Genomic DNA, 13,987 nt, shown 5'->3' on the forward strand with positions numbered 1-13,987 from the left:
TTTGGGACCCCACTTGTAACCTTCTGCTTCCTTGATATTGTTCCCCCATACACAACTCTTTGATACCTATGAGATAACCAGTCCTGAATCCAGTAATGTGCTGCAACTTAAATATCAGCTTATCATGTGGTACCCTGTCAAATGCTTTTTGTAAAATCCACAAAAATGGCAGAATATGTCTTTCCCCTCATCAACTGCACTTGTCACTTTATTATAAAAGCAATCATGTTACTAAAGCAAGAGCGCCCCTTAACAAATCCATGTTGACTCTCACAGATAACATTACTCTCATCTGTCCAATGCTGTATATGGTTCCTCACTAATTTCTCCAAGATCTTAACAACAGTTGTCAAAACACAAACTAGTCTATAATTTGACATTTCCAGTCTGCTACAATCCTTATGCAATGGCACTATCTTACCCTCCTTCCACTTCTTGGATACCTCTCCCTTAGCCATACTTTCATTGAAAAGCCACATAAATGGAGCTGTCAATTCTTTAGTACATTCTCTCAAAACCTGTGGTGAAATTCCATCCAGTCCCACTGCTTTATTGACATCATGTCAATACACAGTACTCAGTATTTGAAACACGCTCCTCTGGCACTTCTAAACAGCAAACCTGCCCTCTCCTACAGTATTAAAACCTATTTCTCCAGGATGAAATACCCAATAAAGTACAGAACAGTGTCATTCTTCCACAATCATTTCTCCTTCTAGTGTGACCACATAGCTAAAAAAAATTCTTTAGGATTTTCTTTGGATCTCAGGGCCAATCTCTTCTCATATTCCAGTTTTGCCTTCCTTACCATACTATTGACCCTCCTGGCCTGAATCTTATATTCTTCATGCATCTGCTCTCTTCCCCTCCTTATATCTCTTCCATAACCTCTTTTTTTTTTCACCTGCAGTTCCTGTTTGATATTGTTTGTCATCCACTTTACACCAAACTGTGTTATCTTCTTTACTCAAGGTATATAGCTTGCTATTGCTGCTAATAAATATTGTTTTTTTACAATTTCCCAAGCACTAATGATATCTTGCCCTTCCAGTTCCTCCCTCCATGGAACTGCCCCAAGTTGATATCTAAGACTGTTATAATCATCTGCCTTATAATTTCACATATGTTCCTTTTCTTTGATACTCCTGCATGTTTGTTCATCTTCCAAGTCAAGATCACATGGTCACTATCTTCAACTAGAGGCTGAGATGCCATCTCAATTATAATCAGCTCTTCTGATGCTATGACCAAATCCAAAACTCTTGAACCATGTGTTCCTTCTACTATATGTTGCCTAAGGCATTTGTTCCTCAAGGATTCTAAAAATTCCATTTCCTTATTAGTACATGCAGTTTTCTCTTCCCAGCTTATACTGCTGTAGTTAAAATCTTCCACAACAACCATTCTTCTTGCACTCGTCTAGCTCAACTGCCTAAACATCTCCTACTCCTTACCCTTTGTGCTTCCTGGCTTGTAGCAACACCCCACTAAATATCCTGTCCTACCCACCTGACAAATATCCTGTCAGGGCCAATCTCTTCTCATATTCCAGTTTTGCCTTCCTTACCATACTATTGACCCTCCTGGCCTGAATCTTATATTCTTCATGCATCTGCTCTCTTCCCCTCCTTATATCTCTTCCATAACCTCTTTTTTTTTTCACCTGCAGTTCCTGTTTGATATTGTTTGTCATCCACTTTACACCAAACTGTGTTATCTTCTTTACTCAAGGTATATAGCTTGCTATTGCTGCTAATAAATATTGTTTTTTTACAATTTCCCAAGCACTAATGATATCTTGCCCTTCCAGTTCCTCCCTCCATGGAACTGCCCCAAGTTGATATCTAAGACTGTTATAATCATCTGCCTTATAATTTCACATATGTTCCTTTTCTTTGATACTCCTGCATGTTTGTTCATCTTCCAAGTCAAGATCACATGGTCACTATCTTCAACTAGAGGCTGAGATGCCATCTCAATTATAATCAGCTCTTCTGATGCTATGACCAAATCCAAAACTCTTGAACCATGTGTTCCTTCTACTATATGTTGCCTAAGGCATTTGTTCCTCAAGGATTCTAAAAATTCCATTTCCTTATTAGTACATGCAGTTTTCTCTTCCCAGCTTATACTGCTGTAGTTAAAATCTTCCACAACAACCATTCTTCTTGCACTCGTCTAGCTCAACTGCCTAAACATCTCCTACTCCTTACCCTTTGTGCTTCCTGGCTTGTAGCAACACCCCACTAAATATCCTGTCCTACCCACCTCTACCTCACACCATATACTTTCAAAACCGTTAGTGCCACTGCCCTGCAAATCCTTCACTCTGAGATGACACAAGTCATCACTTATAATAAACATTATTCCACCACTGCATTTTTCCTTCCTATCCTGTTGAAAAATGCTGTACCCTACTACTGTTAGCATATTATCTTCCAACAACCATATCTCAGAGATCCCAATAATCTTTGGACAGGCTGATACTGTCAGCATCACCAATTCATCTCCTTTATTCCAGATACTCCTTGCATTAGTATAAAAAATCAAGGCATTGTCACTGTTTCTATACCTATCGTTATCCACTCCAGACTCCACTGGATTCAGCATTACCCGATGTATTCCACTTTCTCCCAACCACCTATTCCCACACGAGGCCAGCCCCTGCTATCCACCCTGATAATTCTAGCTTCCCTCCAGTGACACACTGACTCGTTTAAAGAACAGCATTCTCTTCAGTTGCCTATGTCCTTCCTCATTCAAATGCAAGCTATCACTCACATACAGTTCCTTTCTGTCCTCAAATACCCTCCAAGCATCCACATATTCCAAACCTCTCTTTTGACACAATCTGGCTATCACACTATTCATGATTAATGCTCTTCTCCTGATCTCTGCATTGTCATACCTGGGCAACATGCACACACTATCTTTCTTCTCTGAGTCTTCTTCCATACAACCTCAAATCTCTTGCCACTCGATTCGCACTGCCTCTCAAGTCATTCATGTCCCCCCATCACAATCATCTCAACCACCCTTTCACCCCCACTTAATTGCCATAGCCACACTTTCTATCATTCCTCCAGGAAAACACTACTCAGGCATTCCATCTTGCACACCACGGATCATTGAGTCTCCATACATCACACCCCTTACCACTCTGTTCCTTCATTGCTCATCTGCATCCCTCTCTCTCTCTCTCCTCTAACACTTTCTTTCTCTGTTCCCCTACTTACCTGTTGCGTGGCATCTCTCCATCCCTAGTTCCAGCACTCTCTTGCATTTTTCTCATTCCCTCTCTTCTACCTGTTTCTGTTGTCTAGTCTTCTATAATTCCCATAGCTCGCTCTCACTCCTACTCTGATTTGCTTTGCATTCATGGTTTCTAGTTGCTTTAATCTCTTCTTTCACGCTTCTCATCTCATTCCCAAGACATTCCACCTCCTCTTTTGGCTCATCTTTCTCTGCAGGCTACCCACTCTTGCTCGCCTTTCATCCTCCCACTAAGACCATCTCCGAAAACTTCATAATGAGTCAAACTTATCGTACTCTCCACATTTATTTTTTCATTTACATTCCACTCATTATCCTCACCCTCTATCATGCTAGTTGTCTCCCTAGGTCAGTATTCTCCTGCCTCTGACACAATGCTGTCAAGGTCTGTTATACTAATCTCCAACTCACAAAGTTCTTGCCATTTTCTGCATATATGCACTCCCCGATATCTCACCTACCACATGTCAAATTGCTTGGATGCATACATGCCACAAGCACTGCATACTACAAAATTCCATAATATGCTATGCAGAATGTAGTCCTTAAATGGAGGAGATCTTTGGTGATAAGTCATTGGTAAACTGAGCTGTGGTTTCCACCATCATTCAAATAGTGCAAGAAAAACCAAGCCCTAAGAACTTCTTCTTTTTTACATATTAGGCCTAGTAGCCTGTTATGGAGCTGTGCTTTTCCCTTCCAAACCATACCTGTCCAGAGGATAAGGTGGTTAGTTCACAGGGCCGGTTTGCCTGTTCTGGGGGGAAAAACCCGAGTTTCCAGGTGAACCCCCCCCACTTCTGTATGAGACGGCTAACTCACCTTTCACAAAAGAGACATGGTTCCTCACGTCACTGACAGGAATCGAACCCAGGTCTTTCCGACCAAAGGGCTTCATCTATACTGACTGAGCTAAGAAGGCTTGCCCTAATAACTACTACAGACCTTACATTGTTAATTTAAAGTAGAAAACTCTAATCACAATAATGAAAACTTATCTTTTTCTTTGCTGCTACTTCTGAACCCATCTAACTCTGACCTTGTTCTCTTGGTAAAAAACCAGCAGCAAAACACAGTATAAACAACAGCACTACCGAAGATACCTGTATCAATTTGTGACAAGAAGCCACGCTATATACTGACTAAAAACACTTTTCAGCACAGCTTAATTTTATCACTGCATTCTCTAGCTTCATCAACACTGATAATTTGTTGATTAGTTAAATGTTCAGCTTAGAACTTTCAGTTAAAAAAAAAAATCTGAATAAAATGTAAACAGTCTAACTTTGTTGTAATGAGCATGGAAATAATATGATGGCAGCTGTAATGAGCAAAAAGCCATAATAATTTTAATTTATGCATATTCCCATACAGTAGCTCACTTTTATAATGAGCATACTACATGGATATGCAGATGTTATAAATTTTGCTAACTATGCAAACATTCTTAATTGTTCAGGTTTTAATGCTCAGATAAGAATTGCTTAATTGCTCAGGTAAAAATGAGCTTAATTGCTCATTCGTAATTGCTTAATTTGCCACCTGGTCGGCTAAGTGGTTAGTATACTCGCTTTCTAATTAACCACTCCTCTGCCCTGCTGAGGAGTGAGTGAGTTAGGAGTGACTTAACTTTTATGACCACCTACATTGGATTACAGGCTGGCTTATAACCAAATCTTGTCTTTGGGAGACCATCCTCTCACTACCCACCTCTCCAGTGTATAGTCTCTGGACCTGGTTCGCTACACGAAGGAGTGCTGGATTGTTATAGACAGTATAATCTTAAAGGCTTTAGCAGAAAAGGTTGCTAAACAATTTGGATGTGACAATTTTGTATCTAACAACTGTCGGCTGGATTGATTTAAAACCAACAAAACATTATGTAGGTCTTTAAAAAGTCTAATTAAAATTGTTTATTATTAATTAATATTACTTTTAATTATGGAGAAATAAACTGTGTTTAGTATTAAGTGTATAGTTTTAAAATTATAGACAAATTAGTTGTGTTTAATATTAAGTGTAGTTTATAACAAGTACATTCACACAAATAAAACCTAGGTATGTGATTATATTATATTTCTTCTCTGTTACTTCTGTTTTTTGAATATATTTTTTATCGAGTTATTGAAATAAAAAAAAAATCAGGATAGATTTAACTCATCACTGATATAGTGACTAATGATTATAACAAGGAAATTTTGTTGGTCCCATGGTGCTTGTTATAATTTGGCTCGATATTAAGTAATAGTTGAATAAAATTGTCTGCAAGCAAATGTGGCAAGTGTAATTAAATGAGGCATAAGATGTCAGGTGAGCCTCTGGTTAAGACAGGAGACCACTGATATGAGAGTTCTGGTCAATATTAGGGGAGTGAACAAATGGCATCAATGGTAATATATTAAAAATGAGGATATTAGGAAAGAACTTGACATTGTGATCATTCAGGAATGTGTTAGCAGAGCTAATAGCAGAGAGGAAAGATTAGCAAAACAAGTGTTTTGCTAATCTTTCCTTGGTTGTCAAACATAATTCATTCCTAAAGGCTGTTCGGAAACCGATTTGTTTGAAAACTGAAACCGTTTTCCCGTAAGAATTAATGTAAAATAGATTAATCCATTCCTGAACCCCAGATTTGCTTATTTAAACTTTTATAACAGTATACCTCATGCATAAAATTGTATACAAAAACAATGAAAATGCATAAAATCTTACACAAAAAGAATAAACATAATAAATAAATAAAATATAGACAAAAATTTAACTTCACTTTACCTGTACGGAGGAGAGTTGATGGCATAAGTGGAAGGTGAGTCCCCTACCATAAAACATCAGTTAACTGTCCTTGGGTTTTTTCTCTTTTCTGTCTCTTGGCACTACTTGACTCTGTTGAGACACACTGAACCTCTGTCTCACTAAAAACCTGTCCAGTGAGATTTGTTTTTGCCTATATTTTAAAATGTTTCTGAAGTGAGGCATGGCATTGTCATTGAAAAGATTTATGATGCAGTTTGTTATAGCTTTGTCAGGGTGATATCTTTCCACCAAACTTTGCATCCCATGCTATTTCGCACACATTACATTGATCAAAGAACTAGGAACATCCTCTCTTCCTTCTTCTGTCTCTGAAGACATTTCCTCCACCATCGACTTTTGCTGCTCCTTCTGAAGGTGTTCCAGTTCTTCCATGGTGAGCTCATTCCTGTGGTCTCTACATCAGAATTGTCAACTCCAAGTCCATGCTTTTGCCCCCAGACACAATATCATCGACAACAGCAACATTCACAGCCTCAAAGCCCTCAATATCTCTGTCTGCTACATAGTCTGGCCACAATTTCCTCCTGGCCAAGTTCATGGTCCTGTAAGTCACTTGCACCCAGTCTTTGTCAAGGATACTTAAGCAATGGAGAATGTTGAAGTGATTTTTCCAGAATTCTCTGAGTGTTAATTCTATGTCAGAGGTCACTTCAAATCACCTTTGTAACTGCTTTAGTGTAGAGTTTCTTAAAGTTCGAAATGACCTGCTGGTCCATAGGCCGGATTAGAGGAGTCAGTGTTAGGGGCAGAAACTTCACTGTGATAAAATCAAACTCCTCCACCAACTCGTCCTCCAAGCCTAGAGAGTGAGCAGCAGCATTGTCCATCACAAGAAAGCATTTTATTGGCAATTTTTTTCTTGAAGGTATTTTCTCATACTTGTGACAAGGACTTCATGGACCCACTCAATAAAAAATTGCCTGGTTATTCAAGCCTTACTATTAGCCCTCGACAGTTTACTTTTATTCACATTATTTTTCTTAAACACCCTCTGATTCTCAGAGTGGTACACAAACAATGGCTTGACCTTGAAGTCCCCACTTTCGTTTTTTCCCCATAGCAAAAGAGTTGGCCTGTCCTTCATTGGCTTGTGTCCTAGCAATGCTTTTTTCTCCTGAGTGATGTTGGTCCTGCTTGGCAATTTTTTTCTGAAATAGGCCTGTTTCATCACAGTTGAACACTTGTTGGGGAAGAAACCCTCAGCCTTTACATAGTCACTAAATTCTTCCACATATTTCTCAGGAGCTTCTTGGTTCGAACTCGCAGCCTCCCTCATGCCTAATCACACTATGTATGTCACTTCTCCTCTTAAATTTCTCTTAAAATGATGACTTATTAAAGAAAAACCCTAGTATCACCACTCATACTAGGGTTTTTCTTTAATAAGTCATCATTTAATCGCCTTGCTTTTCGCAAATTACACCCTCAGAAACACTATCACCAGCTAACTGTTTTTTGTTTATCCAAATCAGCAAAATTTTTCCACTTCTTCGATTGTCTCTGATCTTTGTTTAGTAAAAAATTTCACTCCTTTTGCAACATCAGGTCCCTTGATCACCTCTTTATTTTTGAGTATTGTCAAAAAGAAAGTGATACAAGGGCTAGGGCGTACCCCTTAAGCGACGTGCAGCCACATCACCCTACAGCTGTGAGAAATGGACGAGTGCTATCGCATCAAGGGCGGGTGCAGTAGAAGCGAGCCCAACAAGTGGAGAGAATGTTGTGAATGGGAACGTTGAATGTTGGAAGCATGACTGAAAGGGGAAGAGAGGTGGCAGACATGATGAGGAAGAGGAAGTTGAACATTTTATGCATGCAGGAGACAAGGTGGAAGGGGGGAAAGGGCAAAGGAACTAAGAAATGGGTATAAATTGTTCTACTCTAGAGTGAATAAAGAGGGAAGAAATTTTGTCAGAATTGTGGTATGTGGCAGAATGAAGGGCAAACTCCTGGAAGTGGTTAGGAGGGATGACAGAATCATGCAAATGAAACTGGGTCTTGGAGAAGAGCAACTGGTCATCTTATGTGTATATGCCCCCACATGTTGGCTGTACAGCAGAAAAGAATGATGAATTCTGGAATGTGCTAGATGAAGAAATGAGGGAACAGGAAGAAAACGAGATGGTGATTGTTGGAGGAGTCTTGAATGGACACAGGGAGACAGAATAGGGACTGTGAAAGGGTGCATGGTGGCCATGAAGTGGGAATGATGGACCAGGAAGGAGAGAGGATTTTGGACTTTGCAGTAGTGTTTGATATGACACTTGTGAACTCCTTTTTCTTAAGAGAGAAGAGCATTTGATAACATTTAGAAGTGGTAACAACAGTTCACAAATTGACTGCATTTTGACTAGAAAAAAACAACTTAAGGCAGTAACAAATTGTAAGGTAATCCCAAAAGATCAAGTGGTGCAGCAACACTGGCTGCTGTGCTCAGACTTTAAAATAAAGTCGAAGATAAGAACCTTTGGAAGCCATGGGACAAAGACAATTAAGTGGTTTTGCTTAAAAGAAGAGAGTGTGAGGAAAAGTTTTTAGGCAGAAGATGTTAGAGAGGATTTCAGATGGACTGGAAAGTGTACAAGATTGGTGGAGACATAATTCAAAAGCAATTCTAAGCTGTGCAATCGAGGTGCTTGGTGAAACATCCAGAAAGATTAAAGAGCAGAAGGAGGGTTGGTGGTGGAATAATAATGTACAAGAAGCAGTGACGGCTAAGAGGAAGGCAAAGCAGAAGTGGAATGAGTCAAGAGTGGAAGAGGACAGATAGAAAAAGTGAGAAGCCTAGAAAGTTGTTGCACAGGTGAAGGTCATGGCATATCAAGACCTTTATGATCAATTACAAACAAAGGAAGGACAGAGAAAGATTTATTGATTGGCAAAATGTAGAAATAAGGCATCAAAGGACATCATACATGTGAGGCAGATCAAAGACTGGAGGAAGGGTATTAAGGAGGGCTGTGGATATAAGAAACAGATGGAAAATATACTTTGAAGGGCTTTTGAATGAAGAAAATGCAAAGACTCACAGAGAAGATGGGGAGCCTTATGAAGGGATGGTGCAGAACATTAGTAGAGTGGAAGTGAAGGAAGCCATAAAGAGGATGAAGAATGGAAAATCGGTGGGCCCTGACAGGATCCCAGTGGAGGCATGGAAGGCACTGAGGTAAGAGGGAATTGACCTGCTGTGGGACCTGTAAAAGTTTGTCAACAGGAATGGAGGGAAAGTACTCTTGTCCCCATCTACAAGAGTCAAGGGGATGCACAAGACTGTAAGAATTACAGAGGAATAAAATTGATGTTCCACACAATGAAAATCCTAGAAAGGGTTCTTGATGAAAGACCGAGGAAGGAGGTGGAGATTGCAAAGGAGCAATTTGGCTTCATGCCTGGTTGATCGACCACAGATGCTCTCTTTGAGTTATGACAGATGATGGAAAATTTTGGAGAGAAGCAACAGAAGCTACATCTGGTATTTATTGATCTGGAGAAAGCTTTTGATAGCGTGCCAAGGCAAGAAGTCTGGAGGTGTCTGAGGAAGAAGAAGGTACTGGAGAAGTTTCTCCAGTACCTTCAGTATGCAGATGACATTGTGCTGTGTGCAGAATCAAGAGAAGAAGTGGTGCAGCTAAACTGGAAAGTTGGAGGAAAGTACTGGAAGAGAGAGGTATAAGACTGAGCACTGAAAGTTTCTTGGTATATAATGTAGACTATGGATTGCTCTGTGATCGAAACATGCTTGAAGTACCTAAGGCTAACAAAGAAATTTTTCATAAATCTTTCAAGTACATTGTGACGAGTAGCTATAATAAACTTCTGAATGAAATTAAATCTATAACCTCAGAATATGTATTCAGAAAAGGAGAAACTGCCTTATGGGATTAAACAATGCTGACAATTACTTTAAACGTATAGTATAAGAGATCATTATAACTCATATATCATTACCAATTAAGGTATTGATTTACAAATTGGTTCATTCAATTAGGTATTAAAATATCAACATGTACATTACTATACTCTTAGATGCGGTCCCCAGATTCTGTGTCTGTTTTGAGCTAATTACTTTTCTAGTAACCAGTATGGCTATGGCCTTTGGTTACACATTTGCATTAACTAGCTTACATTACTCTAAACCAGTTACTTATCATAACTATGAAACCATTCGAAATATATTATATTCTACTTGCATATATGAGAAAACTATTTATTAACAATAATAAAATAATAGCCAAAATAAGTGTTAGTGCAAACAGAATATGATAGTAATACTTGAATTTTATTTTGTAATATTGTACTGTGCATTGAATTGTATTGTGAAATATTGTCATAATTATACAAGTTGAATAGTATAATATGTATAATTTGTATATGTGATGTGAATAATAAACTGCTAATAATAATATTAAAAAAAAAAATGTCAGACTGGTTCAGGAGATGTACAGAAATGTGAAGACAAGAGTTCAGACTTGCCTGGGAGAGACAGAAAGTTTTCCATTGACTGTTGACTTGCATCAAGGGTCAGCATTAAGTCCATTCCTGTTTAATATTGTGACGGAGGAGGTGAGAGGAGACGCACCTTGGACTATGTCATGTGCAGATGACATAGTGCTGTGTGCAGAATCAAGAGAAGAAGTGGCAGCTAAACAGGAAAGTTGGAGGAAAGTACTGGAAGAGAGAGGTATGAGACTGATCAGAAGTAAGACCAAGTATATGTGTTGCAAAGTGGATGGCAGCCAGGAGACGGAGCTGGAAGGAAATGCCATCAGGAAGGTCAGTGACTTTAGATACTTAAGTTATTCAACAATGAAAGAGGATGGTGAGGCTGAGAAGGAAGTGGGATGCAGAATACAAGCAGGATGGAGGAACTGGAGAGAGAGATGGCTGGAGTGCTATGCGATGAGAGGTGTCGATCAAACTAAAAGGCAAAATGTACAGGACAGTAGCGAGACCAGCTATGACATATGCTATGGAAACTGTGGCCCTGAGGAAAAATAACATCAGCAGGATGGAGGTAGTGGAGATGAGAATGCTTAGGTGGATGTGCGGTGTGACCAGAAAGGATCGTCTGAGAAATGACTATGTAAGGGGAATGGTGAAAGTTACAAACTTAGGAGCAAAGATACAGGAGGCAAGGTTGAGATGGTTAGGTCATGTGATGAGGAGGAAGGAAGAGTATGTGGGAAGAGAGGTCATGCAGATGGATGTGCAGGGGAGGAAGAAGCGCAGGCGTCCAAAGAAGAGATGGAGGGAGATGGTGGAGGAGAACTTGAGGATGAAGAACTTGGATGTGGCTACAGCCCAAGACAGGAGGTTGTGGAGGAGACTCACTACAAACAGCGACCCTACTTAAGAGGGAAAAGCTGCAGAAGAAGAAGAAAAAGTACTGATTATGATTTCGCCATACTGAACTGCATAGCAAGATTCGAGACACGAATGTCATTTTCGTGTTTGGATATGATTTCTTTTTTAACCTCTGTTGTGGTTCTAGAGTTTTCTTTTTGCTTTGCTGCTACCACTATCCTCCTTCAGCCTCATGGTGGCTTATTTAATAATAATTTATAAAAAAAAAACAACAAAACACAAAGAAAATCAAGAAAAGGCACTGCAAATCCGAGCAGGTGTCTGCACTGAGTGGAGGCTGCAGCATAACTGACACCATCCTGCTGTACATCTCATCCCATGGAGTATTTGGTTGTTGGTTTGCCTGTTCGGGAACCGAGATTCGGTTCAGAAACTGGTGCTTTTTTGTTTGGGAACCGATTTGTTCAAGATGAGAGTCGAACAACTCTCATCTTGAACATGACATCCGAGCATGACATCTCATCTTGAACATGACATCATAACAACCGAGGTTCCACTATTTATAGTACTATCATAATATCCTGTACACCCCTCGAGGGAACATGTCATGAATTTGATTATGATGATGATGAGAAATATTATAACGATGATCAGAATAAAATTTAATCTGTTGTTATTATTATCATCGTCATCCCAAGAACTCATGGAGTCAAAGACTCATCTAGAAGGCCCTTTTGTCATACACACATCGCTAATCATTCCATGCCTTAAAGACATTCACATTCTCTGCAGATACCACACTCTCAGACAAGGCATTCCAATCATTCACAATTCATGCAGAAAACCTGCTTCTCACTCTCCATTTCACATTCTCCTTATACAGCTTCCAGGGATTACCTCTGGTTCTCCCCAAATTTCCCACCATTTTGTGAAAAATCTCTTCAACATTGATCCTATAACAACTCTTTACTAACTTGTAGGTCTCTATCATAGCACCCTTCTTCCTCCTATCCACTAGACTCTGTAAATTGCATCTTCTCAATCTTTCCTCATATTCGATATTCCATAGATCAGAAACTAAGTCACCTTAGTAAGTCATCTCCAGACCTTTTCCAAATCTCTTCGTCCTTTTGAAAACCAGGTGACCAAATCTGTACACAGAAGTCCACGTGTAGCCTAATCAGAGCCTTATACAATGGAACAAGAATCTTCTTACTTCTACAAGTCAGTGTCCCCCGCATCATTTCCAGAATTCGTTGTGTTGTCCTCACAATTCTGGCAATGTGTCCTCTAAATTTTAGATCCTTATCCACGATCACCCCCAAAATCTCTTATTTCCTCATGGAATTGGTTATTACCTCTTCTCTAATGGTGCCTCCATAATGCCTTTTCCTCTGTATCTCACTTGATCTGTTCATTCATCTATTTCACCTACCTTATTTAACCTTCTGACCCTTGGAATACATTTAGACTAAATAGTTCTTGAATATCCCTCAAGTTGCATTGATCTCTTTTCCATCTAACTCCTCATTCCATGCTACACTACAAGCTGTCTCCTGAGCTCTTCATAATCACCAGCCTTTCCACATATACCCTTTTCTCACAAAGGTCCTCACACTGCTGGCAAACACCCAGGTAATCACTTCATTTTCACTCTCACCAACTGGAGGGTGATTTGAAACCTCATTTATAATTACATCCTCTGATGAGATGATCAAATCCAAAATCCTCAATCCTTATGTGCTCTCTGTTACATATTGTCTGAGGTAATTGTCCCTCAAAAACCCAAGAAACTCATATTCTTTACTTCCAGTTGCTATCTTATCATTCCAGTCTATATTGCCATACTTAAAATCACCCATAATAATCAACTTTTTCTTGGCTTAGCTAATTTGATTATACATTTCAGTCACTGCCATCCACATTTCCTGGTCTATAACAACATCAAACCAAGTATTTCATTCTATTCACCTCTATCTCATACCATACTGCCTCAAAACCACTGACGTTTTCCTCTTACATCTCTACTTTATATGGACACAACTCTTTCTCTATCATCAATAGTACATCCCCTCCCGTTTTACTCTTTCTATCCTCACGAAACACATCATACCCTTCAATCTCTATTCCTGTCTGGATGTCATCCTCGTCCAACCATGTCTCACTTATTGCAACAATTTTTGGGTGAACAGACTCAATTAATACAACCTATTATTTGCCTTGTTTCTTACACTTCTAGCATTTGTATACAAACACAGCAGCTTATTCCTGGACTATAGATAATTCCACTGACACCACTTATTTGATGTGACTTCTCCATCATGCTTAACTCGAGCTATTTCTTTTTCTTTTTATTCATCTTCAAACCTTTTTCAGATCCAACTGATCCCTTGATTCTGGGTGATCCCATTCCCTTTTTGTCTACACATGCATTCACATCTTCTTGGAGCATCTACCTTTCTCATGCTGTGTTCCTCTGTCCACCCTGAGCCTCCACATTTCCCTGTCTGTCTTCCATACCTGTTCTCTCACTCTCTATACTCATGCTGCTCACGTCTTCATTCACAACCACCTCTTCAATCTCTCCTGTTTTACT

The 13,987-nt window shown here is 39.4% G+C and overlaps 1 protein-coding gene across 6 annotated transcripts in view; it reads left to right on the forward strand.

The window, feature by feature from the left end:
• The window catches only part of LOC150101041 (uncharacterized), a 242,556-nt gene that overhangs the window by 50,355 nt on the left and 178,214 nt on the right, over positions 1 to 13,987 (forward strand). The window lies entirely within an intron of this gene.

Source organism: Typopeltis vanoorti, chromosome 12, assembly GCF_054136105.1.
Source record: "Typopeltis vanoorti isolate ZY-2024b chromosome 12, IOZ_Tvanoo_1.0, whole genome shotgun sequence".
NCBI classification, from domain to species: domain Eukaryota; kingdom Metazoa; phylum Arthropoda; class Arachnida; order Uropygi; family Thelyphonidae; genus Typopeltis; species Typopeltis vanoorti.